The sequence below is a fragment of the Trachypithecus francoisi genome, unplaced genomic scaffold (genome assembly GCF_009764315.1).
Source record: "Trachypithecus francoisi isolate TF-2019V2 unplaced genomic scaffold, Tfra_2.0 Lachesis_group3, whole genome shotgun sequence".
NCBI classification, from domain to species: domain Eukaryota; kingdom Metazoa; phylum Chordata; class Mammalia; order Primates; family Cercopithecidae; genus Trachypithecus; species Trachypithecus francoisi.
The window spans coordinates 81,034,877-81,059,023 of NW_022681468.1; positions in this window are offsets into that span (position 1 = coordinate 81,034,877).

Genomic DNA, 24,147 nt, shown 5'->3' on the forward strand with positions numbered 1-24,147 from the left:
TCAGGTTTGTCAAAGATCAGATGGTTGTAGATTTCTGAGGCCTTCATTCTGTTCCATTGGTCTATATATCTCTTTTGGTACCAATACCATACTCTTTTGGTTACGGTAGCCTTGTCATATAGTTTGAAGTCAGGTAGTGTGATGCCTCCAGTTTTGTTCTTTTAGCTTAAGGTTGTCTTAGCTATGCAGGCTCTTTTTTGGTTCAATGTCAAATTTAAAGTAGTTTTTTCTAATTCTGTGAAGAAAGTCAATGGTAGCTTGATGGGCCATTTTCATGATATTGATTCTTCCTATCCATGAGCATGGAACGTTTTTCCATTTGTTTGTGTCCTCTGTTATTTCGTTGAGCAGTGGTTTGTAGTTCTCCTTGAAGAAGTCCTTCACATCCCTTGTAAGTTGTATTCCTAGGTATTGTATTCTCTTTGTAGCAATTGTGAATGGGAGTTCACTCATGATTTGGTTCTCTGTTTGTCTGTTATTGGTGTATAGGAATGCTTGTTATTTTTGCACATTGATTTTGTATCCTGAGACTTTACTGAAGTTGTTTAACAGCTGAAGGAAATTTTGGGCTGAGACGATGGGGTTTTCTAAATATACAATCATGCCATCTGCAAACAGACAATTTGACTTCCTCTCTTCCTCTTTGAATATGCTTTATTTCTTTCTCTTGCCTGATTGCCCTGCCCTGAACTTCCAATACTATGTTCAATAGTAGTGGTGAGAGAGGGCATCCTTGTCTTGTGCCAGTCTTCAAAGGGAATGCTTCCAGCTTTTGCAATTCAGTATGATATTGACTGTGGTTTGTCATAAACAGCTCTTATTATTTTGAGATCCATTCCATCAACACCTAGTTTATGGAGAGTTTTTAGCATGAAGGGGTGTTGAATTTTATCAAAGGCCTTTTCTGCATCTATTGAGATGATCATGCGCTTTTTATCATTGGTTGTGTTTGTGTGACGGGTTACATTTATCGATTTGTGTGTGTTGAATTTGTGTGTGCATCCCAGGGATGACGCCTACTTGATCATGGTAGATAAGCTTTTTGATGTGCTGCTGGATTTGGTTTGCCAGTATTTTATTGAGGATTTTTCTCGTCGATGTTCATCAGGGATATTGGCCTGAAATTTTCTTTTTTTGTTGTGTCTCTGCAGGTTTTGGTATCAGGATAATGCTGGCCTCATAAAATGAGTCAGGCAGAGGTCAGCGGTTCCTGTCCACAAGGCCTAGAAGAAGAAGCACAGTCACAACCATGAAGTGGGGTTTAGAGAAAGCTGCTCAGTGCTGAAAATAATCAAATTCTGAGCAGGTTATCCAGACAGGGACATAGGCATGGCAGGACCATAGAGGTGAGTGGAACTGGACAAACCTGGGGCTTGGTCATAAGAATAGGACAGAGGCCCAGTCTTTAAAGCTAACACAGAATTAAGGGGCATTAGTACTTGTTGAGCATCCACTCTGTGGGAGATGCTTTTCACAGGCTGACTCTGGTGTTACCTTCACACACACTGATTTAATCCCCATTTATTAGGTGAGGTGGATTTAAAAGGTGAGCAGGAACTAATTTTTATCTTACTGGGCCACAATATCACCATCTTTAAAATTAGTAGAATAATTCTTACCCTGGCATGGTATGGTCCCTGGTACCCAGTAATGTTTAAAAGAAATTTCATAGTCTCTGAAAGGAAACCCTACACTTAACGTTTTGCTATTTTGCAATACAATGTGTTCAAAAACCTACCACAGTTTTTTATATCTAGTTAACTTCCCTAACTTGTTTTTAAAGCTGGTTCTTACCCAATCACATGCTCCACACCAAATGCATTTCTCACACTCCTCCAAGCCCCACACTCCATGCAAACTAACCCAGAGGCACACCAGGCCTCCTTTGCCATCCTCTCTGTTGCTAGGTGGTGGAACACATCTGTACATTTTCCCCTTTCTCCTTCCTTATATATATAAGCAGTGAATTTGTAATAAATACATAATCTATACCAGGCACTGTACTGCATATTTATTTGCATTATCTTTCAAGAGTCATGATGACCCTATGAGGTAGCTGTTATTATTTTAACACTTTTACTAATGAGTGAAGTGAGGCCTTAAAGAAGAGACACAGCATACATAAGATGACACATTTAGTAAATGACAGAGACATGCTTTGGCCTCAGGTTTATCTGTGAACAAAGCCTTGGCTTCTAGCATCTGTGCCATGCTCTCTGCTGTTAACCCAAGCTGTTGGTCATACAAGGCTGAACTAACACTCACTTCCTCCCCGAAGGGGAGGGCACCTCTAGGCTTCACTGGATCAAAGGCAACACCAAAAATTTTATTTAAGCACATCAAAGTCTGGAAACCAAATAGAGAATCAGTGAGAACACTTCATTATCCCTTGCAAAAGGTGCCCTCGAGGCAAAACAGGGAAAGAGTGAAGCTCTGTGAATCCTTAATACTTGAGTCTTGTTCCAGGAAGATTAACTGGGCCTCATTTATTTATTTATTTACTTTTATTTTTTATGGGAATTTTTAAATTTGTGCCTAAGTAGGTGTATGTATTTGAACATAAGACAGGCCATATTTCATACAGATTGTGTATATTATGGGTGAAGACATATTTTGTGCAAGTCAGAAATAGGCATCACTTTCACCATGGCTTACCTGAGGTAATTGTTTTGGTTGCAAAGCCACTTGGTGACCAACATCTGTTAGTCCCTTAGGAACCAATCTAAATTAGATAGGTGACAGAAAGAGAGTGACTCTGTGTGTGTAGCACTGGAAAGTCAGATATCTTCAAATAGCAATCTTAAGGTAATTCAGGGTACTGTCTTCTTTTAATATGTTTTCTGATTATAAAAATAATACATGATAATCATAGTATCATTGGAAAATACAAAAATATATAAAGAACAAGATTATTTAATCCTGTGATCCCACTTCCAGAGATAACAACTAATACCCTTTATCTTTCTTTCCAGTAAAGTGATTTTTAAAAGCCAAGGAAGGGAAGATAGGAAAAATGAAGATAAATCCCGAAAGATAAATATTTACTTTCAGTCTGCATTTAAGCGTGCATCATTGAGAGAATCCATAGAAACTCCAGGAAACTTTTATTAAAGATAGAAGTTGTACTTGCCAACACATCAACAATTTATGTTTAGAAACAAGATACTCAATCTCAAGTTATCTTCCCGACTCTGTAAGCCATATTTAGCTTTTAAAAAATCAAGATATTGAGATACATTATACATATTGTGAAATTGATGCTTTTAGGTGTACAATTTTATAAATCCTGACAAATTTATACAGTTGTGTTTACAATACCACAAACAAGAAAGAGAACATTTCTATCACTCCAAATGTTTATTCGTGTCCTTTGTAATCAGTTTTCTTCCTCCAAGGCCAGAGCCTGATAACTACCAATCTGCTCTGTGTCTTAATAGCTTTGCTTTTCTGGAAGGACATCTCAATGGAATCCTATAATATGTAGCCATTTGAGATGGGCATCTTCCCTTTTAATGTATTTGAGATTCATCAGTGTTGTTGCATGCTAAATAGTATTCCATTGAATAGGTTTGCTGCAATACGATTTATACATGCACCAGTTGGTAGACTTTTCTATTGTCTGCCAATTTTGGCAATTATGAATCATACCAATAAAACATTTGTGTGCAAGTCTTCCTGTGCAAGATGTGTTTTCATTTCTTTTCAGTAAATTTCTAGTAGTGAGATTTTGAAGTCATATGGTCTAAGTGTATGTATAACTTTAAAAGAAACTGCCAAACCATTTTCCAATCAGGCAGTAAAAATCTGCATTTGCATTGGCAATGTGTGAGAGTTTCACTCGCTCCACATTACTATAAGCACTTAGCATTACCAATTTTTTAAATTTTTAGCTATTTGAATAACTGGGCTGTTGTTATGATTTATATTTCCCTACACACTTAGAATTATTGGTTTTTGTTTTTTGTTGTTGTTGTCGTTTGTTTGTTTGTTTGTTTTTTTAGATGGAGTCTCGCTCTTGTCTCCCAGGCTGGAGTGCAATGGCGCGATCTTGGCTCACTGCAACCTTCACCTCTGGGGTCTAAGCGATTCTCCTGCCTCAGCCTCCCAAGTAGCTGGGATTACAGGTGCCCACCACCACACCCAGCTAATTTTTGTATTTTTAGAAGAGATGGAGTTTCACCATGTTGGCCAGGCTGGTCTTGAACTCCTGACCTTAGGTGATCTGCCCGCCTCAGTCTCCCAAAGTGCTGGGATTGCAGGCATGAGCCACCATGCCCAATCAGATTATCAGATTTTTTAATTTTAGCCATTTGAATAGATGGGCTATGGTTATGATTTAAATTTCCCTAGTGACTAATGACAGTGGGCATCAGTTTATGATTTTTTTTTTTTTTTTTTTTGCCATCTGTATATCTCCTTTGGTGAAGTATAGTTTCAAATCATTTGCCCATTTTAAAATTCATCATGTTTGTTTTCTAATTATTGCATTGTGAGAGTTATTTATGTATTCTGCATACCAATGCTTTGTCAGGTAAGTGTTAACCAACATATTATTCAAACGTGTGGCTTGTTTTTCATTTTCTTTTTTTAGGATTTTTTTTTTAATTTAACTTTTATTTTAAGTTCAGGGGTACATGTATATGTTTGTTATACAGGTAAACTTATGTCATAGGGGTTTGTTGTACAGATTATTTTGTCACCCAGGTATTCAGCCTAGTATCCATTAGTCATTTTTCCTGATCCTCTCCCCAGTCCCACTCTCCATTTTCCAAAAGGTTTCAATGTGTGTTGTTCCCCTCTATGTGTCCATGTGTGCTCATCATTTAGCTCTCCCTTATAAGTGAGATCATGCGGTGTTTGGTTTTCTGTTCCTGCATTAGTTTGGTAAGGATAATGGCCTCCAGCTCTATCCATGTTCCTGCAAAGGACATGATCTCATCCCTTTTTATGGCTGCATAGTATTCCATGATATATATGTACCATATTTTCTTTATCCAGTCTACCACTGATGGGCATTTTGGTTGATTTCATGTCTTTGCTATTGTAAATAGTGCTGCAGTGAACATACGTGTGCATTTATCTTTATGATAGAATGATTTATATTCCTTTGGGTAAATACCTAGTAATGGAATTGCTAGGTCAAATGGTATTTCTTGTTCTAGGTCTTTGAGGAATAGCCACACTGCCTTCCCCAACAGTTTAACTAATTTACATTCCCACCAACAGTGTAAAAGAATTCCTATTTCTCCACAGCCTCATCAGCATCTGTTGTTTCTTGACTTTTTAATAACCACCATTCTGACAGTCGTGAGATGGTATCTCATTGTGGTTTTGATTTGCATTTCTCTAATGATCAGTGTTGTTGAGCTTTTTTTCATATGTTTGCTGGCCGGATAGAGACACTTCTTTTGAGAAGTGTCTGTTCATATCCTTTGCCCACTTTTTAATGGGATTGTTTGTTTTTTTCTTGTAAATTTATTTAAGTATTTTGTAGATTGTGGATATTAGGCCTTTATCAGATGGATAGATTGCAAAAATTTTCTTCCATTCTGTAGGTTTTCTGTTCACTCTGATGATAGTTTTATTTGTGGCAGAGAAACTCTTTAATTAGATCATATTTGTCAATTTTTGTTTTTGTTGCCATTGCTTTCGATATTTTTGTCATGAAATCTTTACCTGTGCCTATGTCTTGAATGATATTGCCTAGATTTTCTTCTTATAGTTTTGGGTTTTACATATAAGTCTTTAATCTATCTTGAGTTAATTTTTGTAAAAGGTGAAAGGAAGGGGTACAGTTTCAATTTTCTGCATATGGCTAGCTAGTTTTCCCAGGATCATTTAATAAATAGGTTGTTTCCCCATTGCTTGTTTTTGTCAAGTTCCTCAAGATTAGATTATTGTAGATGTGAGGTCTTATTTCGGAGATCCCTATTCTGTTCCTTTGGTCTATGTGTCTGTTTTTATACCAATACCATGCTGTTTTGGTTACTGTAGCCTAGTAACATAGTTTGAAGTTGGGTAGCATGATGCCTCCATATTTATTCTTTTTGCTTAGGATTGTCTTGGCTATACAAATTTTTTTTGGTTCCATATGAATTTTAAAGCAGTTTTTTCTAATTCTGTGAAGAAAGTCAAGGTAGCTTGATAGGGATAGCATTGAATCTATAAATTACTTTGGGCAGTATGGACATTTTTGCAATATTGATTCTTCCTATCCATGAGCATGGAGATGTTTTTCCATTTGTTTGTGTCCTCTGTTATTTCCTTGAGCAGATGTTTGTAGTTCTCCTTGAATAGGTCCTTCACTTTCCTTGTTAGTTGTGTTCCTAGATATTTTATTCTGTTTATAACTATTGCTAATGGGAATTCATTCCTGATTTGGCTCTCTGTTTGTCTACTGTTGATGTATAGGAAAGCTTGTGATTTTTGCACATTGATTTTGTATCCTGAGACTTTGGTGAAGTTACTTATCAGCTTAAGAAGCTTTTGGTCTGAGACGATGGAGTTTTCTAGACACAGGATCATGCCATCTGCAAACAGAAACAGTTTGACTTCCTCTCTTCCAATTTGAATACCCTTTATTTCTTTCTCTTGCCTGATTGCCCTGGCCAGAACTTCCAATACTATGTTGCATAGGAGTGGTGAGAGAGGGCATCCTTGTCTTGTGCTGGTCTTCAAAGGGAATGCTTCCAGTTTTTGCCTATTCAGTATGATATTGACTGTGGGTTTGTCATAAATAGCTCTTATTATTTTGAGCCATTCCCTTCAATACCTAGTTTATTAAGAGTTTTTAACATTAAGGAATGTTAAATTTTATCAAAGGCCTTTTGTGCATCTATTGAGATAATCATGTGGTTTCTGTCTTTAGTTCTGTTTATGTGATGAATTACATTTATTGATTTGAGTATGTTGAACCGCACTTACATCCTGTCTTGATTGTAGTGGATAAGCTTTTTGATGTGCTGCTGGATTCTGTTTGCTAGTATTTTAATGAGGATTTTTGCATCAATGTCCATCAGGGATACTGGTATGAAAGTTTTTTTTGTTGTTATATCTGCCAGGTTTTGTTATCAGGAAATGTTGGCCTCTTAACATGAGTTAGGGAGAAGTCCTTCCTTTTCAATTGTTTGGAATAGCTTCAGGAGAAATGCTACCAGCTTCTCTTTGTACCTCTGGTAGAATTTAGCTGTGTATCCATCTGGTCCTGGGATTTTTTTTTGGTTTGTGGGCTATTTATTACCACCTCAATTTCAGAACTTGTTATTGGTCTATTCAGGGATTGAACTTCTTCCTGGTTCAGTCTTGGGAGGGTGTGTGTGTCCAGGAATTTACCCATTTCTTCTAGACTTTCTAATTTATTTGCATAGATGTATTTATAGTATTCTCTGATTATTGTATTTCTATGGTGTCAGTGGTGAGGTATTTTTTTTTTCTTTTTGAAATAGAGTTTTGCTCTTCTTGCCCAGGCTGGAGTGCAATGGCACAATCTCGGCTCACAGCAACCTCCGCCTCCTGGGTTCAAGCGATTCTCCTGCCTCATCCTCACGTGTAGAAGGGATTACAGGCATGCATCACCACTCCTGGCCAATTTTGTATTTTTAGTAGACACAAGGTTTCTCCATGCAGGTCAGGCTGGTCTCAAACTCCCGATCTCTGGTGATCCACCCATCTCGGCCTCCCAAAGTGCTGGGATTACAGGTGTGAGCCACCGCATCCAGCTGGTGATATCATTTTTTTTAAACAGTGAGTCAGAAGCATGAAAACAAATGTGATAAATGCTTTAGAAAAATCACTCTAAACTGTGGTTTTAACACCCTTTCAAGTGGAAAGTGTATTTTAGAATAAACAAGTCAGTCTGCCCAGTTCTCATCTCCATATTCTTCCTGTATTTGCACTTGCATTAGGGCTTCTTTACTCACACCTGTGGACTCAGCCTTGGTCACCTCAATCATGGGACAGGAGGAATTTAAGAGCTCTAGCCTCACACTGACTGAGGATTATGTTCGTTTATGCTACTCTGGCCCTGACCTTATACTCAGGTTCAAATATTAAGACATGATTGATTGACAGATAGATAGATAGATAGATAGATAGATAGATAGATAAAAGTTTATATTATACACATATGCACAGATCTATGTATCTGTATCAGTCAACCTAGCTATCTATCTATATAGATATATCTGTATGCCAGTCACCTGGTAGGTGATATGGCACAGTTTAACAAATAAGGCCCTACTATGCACCAACTTCTGTAATGAGTAAGACTTTATTAATAAAATTAGAATAAAATCTGGTTCCTGCACCTAAATAACTTATAGTCAGCATTATGCAAGTAGAGATTACCTTTTTAATCATCAAAGTAACTCTGTAATGCAAATATTATTTTAAACAGAATTGTTTTTAAAAACCAGAAAAACACAGAGAAATTAAACAACTTGCTCAAGGCTCTGAAGAGAATAAATGGTAGGTGTCTCTGCTCCCCAAACACAAATACCTGATATACTTGATATACTGCTACTGCCTGCCAGTCTTTCCAAGATCTGGTCCCCAACTTTTATCCTGTTTCTAGCATGTCACTCATCCTATTAATCACTTTGCCTGACTCTTCTCTCACTAACTCTTAAGATTCATCAGTGAGACTGGATTAAGAAAATGTGGCACATATACACCATGGAATACTATGCAGCCATAAAAAAGGATGAGTTTGTGTCCTTTGTAGGGACATGGATGCAGCTGGAAATCATCATTCTCAGCAAACTATCACAAGAACAGAAAACCAAACACTGCATGTTCTCACTCATAGGTGGGAACTGAACAATGAGATCACTTGGACATAGGAAGGGGAACATTACACACTGGGGCCTATTGTGGGGAGGGGGGAGGGGGAAGGGATAGCATTAGGAGATATACCTAATGTAAATGATGAGTTAATGGGTGCAGCACACCAACATGGCGTAGGTATACATAAGTAACAAAGCTGCACGTTGTGCACATGTACCCTAGAACTTAAAGTATAATAATAATAATAATAAAAGAAGGTTCCCAAAATCAAATGAGCTATGGGCACCACAAAGCTAAGATCTGCTCCTGAGGAGGGACGTACTGGTACTGAAGAAGCAAGGAAACTCAAAAATTGTGCTGAGATCAAAACATCAGGAGGAGAATCTGAAGTGTCAGCCCATTGGAAGAAGCGAAAGCAGTTAGGGAAGTAGTTGCATGGAGTCTGGGATCCTGGAGTCCAGTTACAAGCAAACAAAGTGGGAAGAATTCACAGAATTGCCTGAGTAATTGCAGCTAATGGACAAGACAGGATGTCAAGGACCCAACCAAGAGAGCTGGAGTTGGTTTGGTGGCTGCAGTCCAAGCAGAGGAAACCAGAACATGAGCACCACTGCACAGACTGGGCAGATGGTGGGAGAGGGGGAGAGAAAGCCACTAACAGTCACCGTCACTGACCCCAAGACATTGTACTTCAGTAGTGGGGTTGGATGCCTTACACTTTTAGGCTGTATCAGGGATTCCTCAAAGAGGATACAGTGCTACACCTGTAGTTATCAGGACAGGCAGCAGAATCTTGCCCATAAAAAGGGAATAAGAATGCATACCTATCTTATAACATTGTTGAGATGATTCAGTTAACGGTGTAGATAAAATGTATAGCCTGGTACTTTATGCAATCATGGAGAACAACTCAAGCTCTCTGGAATATGATCCCACCTTGAATATAGTAAGAAGAAAAGAAGTTTAAATTATCATTGTAGAAGGGATGCAAAGTCATTCAAGGGAAATAAGGCAGTAGGAAGGAGCAGCTAATTTGGCTTTTGGAAGTAAATCATCAATGCAATGCACAGATGCTGTTTATGTGCTTGGCTTATTGATTTAATAAGTTTCTTGGTAAACTTTTTTTCTGCTCAGTTAGCAATTGGTTAGTTTTCCTTTGTAATAATAGTAATAGTTTAAATGCTCCTTGCTGTAATGACTATCATTGCTATATTTTATTTTCTAAGTTAATTTTGTACTCTAATATCACTCTGCTATGTCGTCCTGTGTTGTAGGAAGTTATTTTAAAATGTCTTTCCATTTCAATGCCATATTTGTGGCCATCCCTTCACTGCCCTTCACCCTCAGAAAGGAACAGCCTTCTGTGGGTTGACTTGGTGATATCTGTCCATAGATAACGTCTCCAAGCCCCAGGCTCATCACTCAGAGATCTGCCCTCAGGAGGACACGTTCATCCCCAGCACCAGAGAAATGTCTGCCAAGGCTTTTGAAACTGATTTTATCCACATGCAAAAAGCTAGATTCTAATTCTGTCTGATCACAAAAGGTTGAATGTAAGCCTTACAACTGAGCTTCATAGACCAAAACAAGAAATACATGGAAAAGTTGCCAAAGGATTTTAGAAGATCAAGGCTGTAATTCATTATAAATGTGGACCCTTTTGCTTTCCTCTAAGGAATAAAAAAATTCAATTTCATTAAGAAAAAAATCCCACTAACTGTGGCCATGTTCAAAGCACTCACAGAAAATATTTTGAACACATAGGGTTTCGCTCAAGGAGGAATATTCATCATTTCAGGGTGGGGGAAAGGAGCTGGTCATTCATTTTCTCTCACCTTATCCTAACATTTATAGTTAAAAAGGGATGGATTTGGCTTTGCCTGATCTCTATGACAAAGCAATACTTGTCTGACGTCTCAAATTCTCCCCAGTCCAGAGGTTGTATGATCAGAAGGTGGGATCATAAATTCCCAAGAGATGACAAAGGTGAAAATGGAATCGACAATAGCTACCTAAATTTTCAGTCTCTGAGACATCTTCCTAAACTATATGAATAAGCCACAGCAAAATGCTTAAATCTCTCTGGCCATTTTTTCTTTCATTGATAAGTTATATTTCTTTTTGAAAGAAAGAAAATAAAATATCTACCTCAGCTCTTATTTATTAAAACTTACATAACAAAGACACTACAGGTGAAAACACAGCCACCATCACTCTATATTATTTTCTAAAATGATTTGTAAGATAACATTTAGCATAGATAACAGTAAAAGTTAAAAGAGGATCATGAAACACAAAATAAATCCAGTTTAATAAAGTCAAAACAAAATCATTGTTCTTTTGTAAATGTTGATCACAAAGCTTAAAAAATGTACTTGAAATGAAAAGCTTTAGAAATAAAACAGTTGTACTGAATTCAGCTTAGTGTTTTGTATTTAGCATGTGCCAAATAAATTTTTATTAAATTATTCATGATCTGTGTCACCAACAACTGTGATGATCAATACACATTCATATGATCTTTGGAGAAGCCTGTGCAGCTCAGCATAATTCAGTTAATTCAGTATGATAAGTGCCACTGCTAATTTGCCCAAATTATACTATCAATTCCTCCTTACTTATCTAGTTGATTTCTCAGCCCCACCTTCCACTTTATGTCTTACCTCAGAATGACATATAAACATAAAAGTGGAAATTTAAGGCACCTCAGATGCAGTTCAAAATCTAAATCCATGACAGCATGGGCAGCAAGACTAGTGGTACTCACACCATGAGGCCCCCAGGGATTCAGGTGTTCACAGTCTGTCCCTGCAGCCATGCCCTTGCCTGTGATGAAGGAAACCACCATACAGTGACTTCTCTGGGAAAAATCTTCCCTCTGCTGTAGAGAAAATACCATCAAGGCATTACCTGATTGGACAAATTGATTTCTGCTCTAATAGGCATTGATTATCTGTCAGGCCATGGCCTCCTTCTGGGGGTACTACAGAGAGAAACCCACAGACGTTTTTCTCACACCAGTCAAACAGCTTAATCTATTACCTTACATGGTGGCTAGGGCAGCCTGTAATTAATATAGTTCAGCCAGTTTGAGAATCTGGTTGGAAAGGCAGAGAAAACCACTGTGATGCTTTGCAAATGATTCTGACTCTGAGATATCAGAAAAAGAGTGCTTTGGAAAAAAATAGTATAGGGGAGGCAAAATTTTACCTCTAGCTTCATAGGACTTTTAAGCTGGGCCTGAGAATTAAACTGACCTCAGACAGATTAGTAGAAGAAAAGTATACAAATTTGTTTGATATAAGTTTTACATGACACCGGAGCCCTCATCAGGAAATGAAGACCCAAAGAAGTGGCACAACTGAAATGACTTTATATATGCTAGGTTAAACAAAAAGAGCCAATTGTTGAAAACTAAACTATTCGGGGAGGCTAAAGGAAGATAAAAATAATTTTAATGAGGTTTGTTTGTTCAGAATTTTCTGTCTCATCTTCCCATTCTAACGATAAGAATGTTACTCTCCTTCTGATATAAAGAAGACGTCCTTCATTTGGAGGTTTTATCTCCTGCTTTTAGGAAAAAGGAAGCATCGGAACACCCTTCTTGTACCTGCTGTTTTTTTGTTCTTTGGGGTTTTTTTTAATGCCTTTAATTCAAAATAATCCTTCTGCTAAAGTGGCATATTTGTCAGGGGGCGGGGAATATTCTGCCTCCTTTCAGTAGGTGCAGATGGATTGTCAGTGCAGGTGAATATGTCTAAGTGCTCATACAACAGGCAGATCTGCCTCCCCATCCCCTTGGGATTTTTCAGTGGTTGGCTTTGAAGTTGGCATAATTTTTATCTTGAGTTTCTTAGACATGCATCGTAAGATTGAATGCTTTTACCAGGAGAACTGGTCTTGCTAGCTTTTAATGGTTTCAGTTGTAACTTTCAGTGACAAGGAACACATTCTACAGTGCAGTGTGGGAGGAAGCATTCCTGACTATGAGTCACAAGACCCAGGTCTGGTTCCACCTCCACCAGCAGTAATCACATAAAATCACCATCGAGATCCATTCTCCATCTCCAAAATAGAATTGATAGGCTACTCTCTGCCATATCCAAAAGGACTATTGAGGGGAAACATTATAAGATAGTTCAAATAACTTTGGAAGAGAAGCAAATATACCCTGATAAGATAGTCAGGGGGTGTAGGCTGTTTGCACACAGAGGCAGAGAATGAAGGCAATTAGTCAAACAGTTACTGCAGAAACCACTCCTACTTCCCACAATGAAAAAAAAAAAAAAAATCAATGCACAGGGACTTACCAACACTTATTTTACTCAGCAGAGTATTTCAGATAAAAGGAAACTTTTGTCTGCCTGAATCACTCAGATAGTTTCCTTAAAACCCTCTATTTCACATGTGTAGTGATAACTTCAATAAGGACCCTATTTCTCTCTAGGAAATAGGACAGTAGACCTGAAATTACATCTTTCCCTTGGAATTTAATTTCTAAAGAAGACAAATTATTATGTTACCTTCACCCAAATGGAACTTCAGAAGGCCACAAGACCTATCTGGAGTTAGCTAAGGGGTTAAGATTCAGTCTTCCAGACAGTGTCTTTTCAAGGCACATCTTTAGAGTATCAGACTGAATCCCGGGGATTTCTGGGTGACTCTTGCAAAGCATTACAACTTAGCCCTGTGGTTGTGCTGCCAGGACATATACATCAGGATCTCAATAAATTGCAATGCTTCAGGCTTAGACAAGCTTTGGGAGATTTTATTGCGATCATTATTTTAATTTCTGGAAAGAGATTATGAAAGTTCTTCTCAAACCCATAGCTAGGATAAGAGGATGATACACTCGTTTTGCACACTCAACTTAAATATTATTTGCAGGCAGAAAAAAGGAAATTATTCACTTGCTGTGTCTTGCTCTTCGATTCCAGAAATGAATCTACATTCCTAATTTTTCAAAGACATTTGATGGAAGCCGTTCTTCTCAATTTACAAGACTAATCCACCCTCTACTGTCTTTATAGCTCAGGTATATTACTTAGCATGACAATTTCCTATATTTATAAAGCAGATCATTTTAATAATGCATAATAGTTATTGACAATTTCAATTTGAAACCCTTTATTTATTGCATTTTTTTTTTTTTTTTTTTGAGACGGAGTCTCACTCTGTTGCCAGGCTGGAGTGCAGTGGCATGATCTCGGCTTGCTACAACCTCCATCTCCTAAGGTTCAAGCAATTCTCCTGCCTCAGCCTCCCGAGTAGCTGGGACTACAGGACTGCACCACCACACCCAATTAATTTTTGTATTTTTAGTAGAGACGAAGTTTCCACATGTTGGCAGGATGATCTCGATCTCTTGACCTCATGATCCACCCACCTCGGCCTCCCAAAGTGCTGGGATTATACGCGTGAGCCACCATGCCTGGCTGCTATTTATGCTACATTTTTATAATCAACTTCGATGGAAGACAGACAGAGCTCTACATTCATGACTACAAAATGTTTTATATGCAACTTCCTGAGTATAACCTAACTGCCTATAGGGAAAAAATGCTCTTCTAGAAGCACCTTCTGTTAAAGTATCTTATGTTCAGGAGAAATTGAACAAATGTGACAATTCAAATTTCATACCTACTTATGGTAGCACTCCAGGAGCCTGCCATGCCTCCTGGAAGCTGTCAAATTCACTTCCAGGTCCCAAAAATGGGAATACAAACATTTTTCTAAGTTACTGCATAAGTCTTACCCAAACCTAGCAGAAGTCAAAGTCCTCCTTTACCCTTAATACTACGACCCTTTTATCTAGGCAGTGGCTTTACTCTGTCCTGACTAAGAGAGAGGCTCGCCCTTCAACTGCTCATCTCAAACCAGGCCGGGTAATCAATCCTACATCACCACCCCCACCTTCAGGAGAGCCACCTCCTGCTGTGTCCATCCTGGACCCTAATTCAGAGCAGGAACAACCTGATACTACACAGAAAACTAGTAGCAGCAGAGGAAAAAAAAAAAAAAAACACCAAAATACTAGTCTCTGTCCTAATCTTTCTAAACAAGGTTTTCATACAGATGCAATTTGAACCATACTAAGAGCCCAGCATTAGATTTATGTTTGGAATTCCAGACCAACAAACACTTACTTGTTTTGGAGATTCAGAGAAAAACATGTTGTGCAAAGAGATGTCAGAATTAAGGATCTTGGTCAAAAATATGATCTGTGCCAGGTATAGTGGCTCCTGCCTGTAATCCCAGCACTTTGGGAGGACAAGGCAGGAAGATCACTTGAGACCAGGAATTCAACACCAGCCTGGGCAACATGGTGAGACCCTGCCTCTACAAAAATGAAGAAAACAATCAGGCATGGTAGTGTGTGCCTGTAGTCACAGTTACTCAGGAGGCTGAGGCCGGAGGATCACTTCAGCCCAGGAGTTCCAAGCTGCAGTGAGCTATGATCACATTACAGCACGCCAGCCTGGGTAACAGAGCAAAACCCCACCTCCACCTCAAAAAAAGGAAGGGGGGTGGGCAAACATCAAAAAAAAAAAAAAAATTCTGACTACATACAGAAAGTAAGTCAAAGTAATATAACTGTATATCAAGTTCCAAAAACAAACAACAACTTTTTTTTTTAAGACAGGGTCTCACTCTGTCACCCAGACTGTAGTGCAGTGATGTGATACACGGTTCACTGCAGCCTTGACTTCCCGGGTTCAAGCAAGCCTCCCTCCTGAGTAGTGCATGGTGGTGCATGTGCCTGTAGTCCCAGCTACAATAATGCAATGCTATGCATTATTTTTTATTTAATGTAGAGATGGGGTCTCAGTATGTTGCCCAGGGTGGTGTTGCACTCCTGGGCTCAAGCATTTCTTCCACCTTGGCCTCCCAAAGTGCTGGGATGACAGACATTAGCCACCACACCTGGTCCCAAAAAAATTTTATTGGAAAGTGTCTTCTTAGACCTAGGTAAGCCTTCAAATTAAATATATGTATGTATAAATATATATTTGTCTGTATTTGTGTATCTTGCCTCAGTACTATTGAATGTCAGGTCTAAAGGGGGCCCAAGGATACTGATGCTCAAATGATGATCTACAAGCCCATTAAACCACTATTGGTGTTTGCAGGATCTAATTAAAATGAGAGTAAAAGACTGTGTGTGTGTGTGTGTGTGTGTGTGTAGCATTGTAAGTTTGTCACTATCCTTACCCCCAAAAGACTTATTCTATATTGTGTCCTTCTGTTTTTTTGTAAAAATTATATTTTATGAAATGATAGCTGTAGCAGAAAGTCGTTTTGGTTTTTTGTTGTTGTTTGGCTTGGGTTTTTTAAATTTGACAAAATAAAACATTGAAAACCTGGTAAGTCTCCACATTTTTGGGTGGCATGGGTATCGTACTGATCCTTGAAATTCATACATCTGGGATATATGACCTGGACAACATGTACCAAATCTATCTGATGTTTGAATGCTTCTTAATAACTTTCACCTATTAGTCCTAATTCTAGCTCCTGCACCCACACAGACTCAGCTGTCCCTGTTCCAGATGAAAGTCCTTTCTATAGTTGAAGACAGTGCTTCTGTTCCCCCTAAGATCTTTTTTCCTCCAGAATTAAAAATCTTCTATTGTCTTCAACTCTACTTTTGAGCCAGACCTCAAAGTAGAGCCTGTGAGATAGAAGAAAACCTTGAAAAAGAAATATGTATATACTTAAAGAAAGAAATGCCATTTCTTTTATGTTTTATAAATGAGGAAACTGAATCCAAGTGGTTAGGAGACTTAACTAAGATCTAACAGTTTGTTAATGACATTCACTACTCAGCAAATCAAAACATCTTACCCTTGAGAAATGTTTGCATTAAGCAAAGAACAAAAAGACAGTAGCAGATGTATGTAAATTGATTCAACAAATATTTTCAGTGTCTAAACTATGCCATGCATTACGGTAGCTAAAAGGAAACAGGGTCCCTGCTTTTGAGGAGCTTAGAAGCAAGAAATAGTAAATAAAATGCAAAAATATGAAAAAGTAGCATGACAATAGAAACAACTACTTCACTTGGGGAAGCTGGAAAGGCACAAGAGAGGAAGTGAAATTTAGGTTGAGCAATGAAGGATGAATAGGAATTTTCCAAGGAAGGTTAAGCGTGTTTGGAGGAAGATACAATGAGTTCAATTCCAGAGAGCTGACTTCAGGTAATTTTGAGGCACCCAGAGGAGATAACCAAGGGGCAATTACACCATGACAAAAGAAAATTTATAAAAAATGGACATATGTGGTACATGCCCACAGAAAGTAGTGCTGAAAGAAAACTTTTTCATCTTTCTATCAGATTGGAAAATGCTTTGTATAAAAGTTTAAGATGAATTTACTTTTAACTATATGGACAAGGAAGGTTTTCTTTTCTGAATCATGATGGAGAAGTACATTTTCATTGAGAGCAACAAAATAAGAAAGAGAATAGGAAATACAGCTACCAAGGAGGTGAGTTTCAACATAGTGAGAATAAAGTCACTCAATGTTAAACTTCGTATCTTTAACTTGTAGATACTTGTAGAGGTAGTAGCTTTGAAATTTCTTGAGATTGCCTGCTTAATAAGATTAATTTCATATAAATATGGAAGTTACTTCCTGATACTTGGTAAGCACTTTGAAATTGTTTTTATCCCAGTAGAGACAGATAGTTTCATTTGGAGTTCAGGCAGATCAGGCTTACTCTGTAGAGAGAGCAAGTACATACAATACAATAGGCCGCATTTGCATGAGACAATTCCACTATGATCTCTTCAACCACTTGCCCAGTAAGCCTGCCTCCTTCATGCTCCCTCTACCACCCACAGACTTCCACTCCTGGTATCTCATGGAACATAAACATAGACATCATCACCTCAGCTTCCAGATACACTTAAGCACAATACCGTGCACATAATAGCAGCTTAGTAACTATTCCAAAAACAATAATTACAATTTTTAAAAAATAAATAAATTTGAATCAGCAATACCTAGCAACGCTGCCTGCTCACATGCTTAGTATATTTGGAGGTCTCTTAGCAGGCATAGATCTTGGAGAAAACTTCTTGCAGGTACCTCTTCCTTTTTACCCATCTCTTTGAAAGTTTCAACTCGAAATTTTGAATAATATCCTGGATACTCTATTTGGTTGATGTTAACCTCTAATACTACATTTAAACTTACTGAATAAAATGATCACTCTCTGTCCTGGGGCTTCTATTTTGAGTTTTCTCTTGGCACCATTTTAGCATGCACTTAAAAATGGAATTTTTTTTTTTTTTTGAGCTTGGATGAGATGCAGAATAATTTTCTGTTATGCATGACTGAGAGGCAGGAACGATATTTCAGAAAAACAAAGCTGTCTCTAAGTGGTTATAAGAATAATTTGAGATAGGACCGCTAGAGAATTTAATTTTAGCAGTACTAATATATGGAACAAAATACTAAAATGTTGCTTTCATACTTTGTGGTACATTGTTAATCATACATAACAGCTATGATTAATTCAAACTTTGGTTGCATCTAAAGAATTCTCTATTTTCCTGCATTATTCTGTAAATATAAGATGAATAAAAGCATTTCAGTCTGATGTTGTTAATTATCTCACCCCTTAGTCATAGATAAATCCCATGGAAATGTCCTTTGTAAATGGACTCTAATAACGACCCCAGAATATTTAATTTATGTACAAAAGTTGCTATAATTATTTCTCTTGGTAGCTTGTTTTAACACATTGATAGCAAGAAAATCAAGAGCTTCCATTAAAAATATAGAGCTTCAAAATAAAAAACAAAGACTTAGATACAAACTATTCAAGGATATTGTTCTCTTGGGCTGTTGGTCAGCCTCTGTCCAGTTTAAACGGCCTCTCAGCAAAAATGCCAAGATAGTTTCAGAGAATATTACACTCAAAAATATTGCCTCTGTATATATTGGCAGTGAGCATTGTCTGGGAAGGAATAATATTATCTCAGTAGGCTACAGAAATTGTTCAGTGAAAAATAATGAAGTAAATTCAATGTGGCAATTCAAAACATTGAAAGTAAAGGCCGATTTTACAAAGGTTTTCAAAGCTAATTTGAAGTTTTCTTTTGAAAATTTTCGACTCCAGCATAGACCCTGCTCCTTAAGGCTTAGCAAAAAAAGAAAAAAAAATTTTTTTTCCTTTGTAATGAATGCTTCAAAGAAACTTCTGAGCAATAACTTGTGGTACTGTGAGATAATTCATTTTAAAGCTAATTATGAAAGCGAGGCCATCATTTAAAGAAAATCAATGGACAGTTTTCCAACTAATCATGGAACTGATGCATTCCTTGTTCTCTTTCTCTTGACTTCTTTATACCACTAAATACGGTTGAAAACATTTGCCCCTTTTCCTCTGGTCATAGCACTTGCCTTGTTCTTTACCTTTCTCTCCAACCATGTTCTAGTTCCCTCATCTCTATGTTACCTTCCGTCCCCCTCTGATCATTAATTCACCATCGAAATCTTAGCCATGTAAAGCAATGGGATTCTATCACTCTTTAACTTTATGATTTTCCACATCAAATCTAATCCTGACTGTTTTAGTTCGGCAAAGGCACATTTATTCTTCCAATCACTAAGAATTACAACCTCAGACAACTGATTATCTCATACTCATGCCCCATATTTAGTTAGACATCAGCCCCTCTGGATGCTTTCATTGTAATGTCACCTGACAGTATTCATTTCTGTGTGATGGGATTTTGTAATAAGTGTATATTAATTATTTAAACTCACACACAAAGTACATCGCTAATATATTCACAGGCAATACAATCCCTATAGATCTATATCTTATATCTATCTCTTTCTTATCTCATTGTTAACCTTTCTATTCATCTTTACTTGATTTCCCAGCTCATTTCACATGTCCTCCATCTCCCACTTCTATCCTGTCCACGTAAAGTAGACAACTTCACATCTTACTTGGCTAAGAAATATTGAAGCCTTCCAATGTGGGTTTTCCCCACTTACATTCTTAAAAATCCTCAATATTTTTACAAAATCCTCATTCATTCTTCACTTTCTTCATATTCCAAGTGGCCTTGGTTCTTTGCCTTTCTATCTGTTCTTGGATCTTGGCCCATCAATCAATTATTCCCTATTCCTCTCTGGCATTTTCTACCTCTTTCTGAAAAAACAACTTCTTTCCTTCTACCTGCAACATTCTCAAGAACTTCATCCAAGAAAACAGGGCCTTCTTTTAACCCTTCTAACCTCTAAAACTACCAGGACAACTCTCCCTTTCCTTCACACCACTCTTCTTGAGTGGGCTCTGCCTCCCCTTCTTAATTTCCCACTGACTTCTCAACCCACTGTATTATTTTCAGTCTTGAGCACTTTGCTGAAATAGCAACCTTGAAGACCATCGCTTAATTACTAAAAGCCAAATCCAATAGCCTCATTGCAGTTCTTAGTTTTCTCAGCTTCTCTGATACATATGCCACTGCCAACTGCCTGCTGATTCTCAGAATTCTCTCTTCTGTTCGCCCCTGTGATTCTCCAATCCCCTGAGTCCCTTTCTATTTTCTTGACCCTTATTTGGTTCCATTTTTGCCATGTCTTCCTCTTTCTATCCTTTAATTACAGATTTCTCCCAATGTTCTATTGTTAACCCTTCCCTTCTCTCTGTATATTATTTTTTAGGTCAGTTTTACTGGCTTCCATGTGGCTAGCAAATCTACATATCTTCCTTTTCTCTTGAAATGCAGACCAGATTTCTAACCACTACCCAAACAGCTCTATTTGGTGTTTTGCAAGCACCTTCAACTCAACATATACAAAATGTAGCTTACCACTTTCCCTATAAACTTCCCATCCTTGCCTGAGTTTTGTTTTATCAATTTCCTTTCACATTAAAAAAAAATCCAATAGAATTATTCTATTTACTGTCCCCAAACACAGCTCAACCATTACTTCCTAGATATTTTAAGTTATCTTCATTAATGGAATTACTTTCTTCTCTCTTTCTAGCCATCCAAATACTACGTAACTTTTCAAATTTGGGTGTTGAGTCTCTATTGTTCCATGGTCTGACCACTTCTCTCTTCTGACTCCTGCATCACTGATGGTCCCTTTCTTTGATTCACATTTAACAGATTGTTATTTATGATTCATTTATTTTTTATCATATTTTCATTTAATGTATTAATATGTCTACAACTTATTTACTACATTTGATTGTAATTCTTTTTCAAAAGCATCGCTCATAGATTATATTTCCTCAGTCTACCTCTCTCATTCATGTATTCAAAGCATGTTTGTGAGGTATATATTTGTCTTGGTCTATTCAGGCTGCTATGACAAAAATACCATAAATCAGGTGACTTATCATAACAGAAATTTCTTTCTCACACATTTGGAGGCTGGGAAGTCCAAGATCAAAGCACTGGAAGATTTGGTGTCTGATGAGGGTCCACTTCCTGGTTCATAGATGGCCATCTTTTCACTGTAACCTCACATGGCAGAAGGGGCAATGCAGCTCTCTGTTTTTTTGTTTTTTTTTTTAAATAACGGCACTAATTCCATTTATGAGGTCTCTAACCTTATCACCTAATCACCTCTGAAAGGCCCCAACTTCTAATACTATCACATTGGGTGTTAGGATATCAACCTATGACTACTGGAGACACACAAATATTCAGTCCATAGCAATACTATATGACAAACACAATGTTAGACTCCGGGAAAATATATATATATATATATAAATGTTCCTGTCTATGGAGGAATTTACCATCTAGTAAAAGTGTCAGAAGTAAAAACAAATAAGTACAGCAATGTTATAAGTGTTTAGTTAGAGATATATATGGTAGGCTTTGGGCACACAAGAAAGTAATGCCTTAAGGGAATTAAAATTTGTCCCAAAAGATGCCACTTGGGTTTATTTTTAAAGGAGGAATAATATTTAAGATCGTAGACAATGAGGAAAGGGCATTCCAGGCAGAGCAAAGATAAGGAGTCTAAAAAATGCATAATTAAATTTCAGAACAAAGGTAATTACACATATGAATATTAGGAATATTAGGATATTCCTAATATTATTAGGAATATTAGGATATTAGGAATATTAGGAATATTAAGATAGTGACAGGAATTTGGAAAGACAAGAATCACAAAAGGCTTTAAATGTCAAGCTACGGGTTTTTATTCTATCTTGGGGACAATAGGAAGCCATGGGAGGCAGATTTTAAAATATAACCTTTTCATTTAAGTCATACATACAGAAAGGTGCAGAAACCATAAGTTTACCGTTCAATGAATTTTCACAAAACAAACACACCTGTGCAAACAACACATAAATTAGGAAAGAAAATACTACCAGAACCAGTGGAAAGATTTTAAGCAATGGAAACATATTATCAGACTTGCATTTTGAAAGACCTTTCTGGTGCAGTGGGGAAGGAAACTGTTGGCGGGGAAATCATTTCAATTGTAAAGGCAAAAAATCACAAAGGCCGTAAAGTAGTGGAATTGTGAATAGAGAAAAAGGATTATGTTTAAGAAATATTTAGGGCTGGATGCAGCAGGTCACGTCTGTAATCCCAGCATTCTGGGAGGCTGAAATGTGCAGATGGCTTGAGGTCAGGAGTTGAACACCAGCCTGCTCAACATGGCGAAATTCCGAATCTACTAAAAACACAAAGATTAGCTGGCTGTGGTGGTGCATGCCTGTGATCCCAGCAACTCAGGAGGCTGAGGCACAAGAATCACTTGAACCAAGGAGGAGGAGGTTGCAGTGAGCTGAGATCATGCCAGCCTGCACTCCATTCTGGGTGACAGAGTGAGACTCTGAAAAAAAAAAAAGGAAGAAGGAAGGAAGGAAGGAAGGAGAGAGAGAGAGAGAAAGAAAGAGAGAGAGAATGAAAGAAAGAAAGAAAGAAAGAAAGAAAGAGGGAGGGGGCAGAGCAAGATGGCCGAATAGGAACAGCTCCAGTCTCCAACTCCCGGCGCGAGCGACACAGAAGACTGGTGATTTCTGCATTTTCAACTGAGGTACTGGGGTCATCTCACTGGGCAGGGCCGGACAATCGGTGCTGGTCAGCTGCTGCAGCCCGACCAGCGAGAGCTGAAGCAGGGCGAGGCATTGCCTCACCTGGGAAGCGCAAGGGGGAAGGGAATCCCTTTTCCTAGCCAGGGGAACTGAGACACACAACACCTGGAAAATCGGGTAATTCCCACCCCAATACTGCGCTTTAAGCAAACGGGCACACCAGGAGATTATACCCACCCCTGGCCGGGAGGGTCCCACGGTCACGGAGCCTCCCTCATTGCTAGCACAGCAGTCTGCGATCCAACCGCAAGGCAGCAGTGAGGCTGGGGGAGGGGTGCCCACCATTGCTGAGGCTTAGGTGGGTAAACAAAGCTGCTGGGAAGCTCGAACTGGGTGGAGCTCACAGCAGCTCAAGGAAACCTGCCTGCCTCTGTAGACTCCACCTCTGGGGACAGGGCACAGCTAAAAAACAACAGGGGAAGCAGCAGAGACCTGTGCAGACCCGAACGACTCTGTCTGACAGCTTTGAAGAGAGCAGTGGATCTCCCAACACCGAGATTGAGATCTGAGAACGAACAGACTGCCTGCTCAAGTGGGTCCCTGACCCCTGAGTAGCCTAACTGGGAGACATCCCCCACTAGGGGCAGTCTGACAACCCACACCTCACAGAGTGGAGTACACCCCTGAGAGGAAGCTTCCAAAGGAAGAATCAGACAGGTACACTCACTGTTCAGCAATATTCTATCTTCTGCAGCCTCTGCTGCTGATACCCAGGCAAACAGGGTCTGGAGTGGACCTCAAGCAATCTCCAACAGACCTACAGCTGAGGGTCCTGACTATTAGAAGGAAAACTATCAAACAGGAAGAACACCTATACCAAAACCCCATCAGTACGTCACCATCATCGAAGACCAGAGGCAGATAAAACCACAAAGATGGGGAAGAAGCAGGGAAGAAAAGCTGGAAATTCAAAAAATAAGAGCGCTTCTTCCCCTGCAAAGGAGCGCAGCTCATCGCCAGCAATAGATCAAAGCTGGTCAGAGAATGACTTTGACGAGACGAGAGAAGAAGGCTTCAGTCCATCAAACTTCTCAGAGCTAAAGGAGGAATTACGTACTCAGTGCAAAGAAACTAAAAATCTTGAAAAAAGAGTGGAAGAATTGATAGCTAGAATAATTAATGCAGAGGAGGTCATAAATGAAATCACAGAGATGAAAACCATGACACGAGAAATACATGACAAATGCACAAGCTTCAGTAACTGACTTGATCACTGGAAGAAAGAGTATCAGCGATTGAGGATCAAATGAATGAAATGAAGCCAGAAGAGA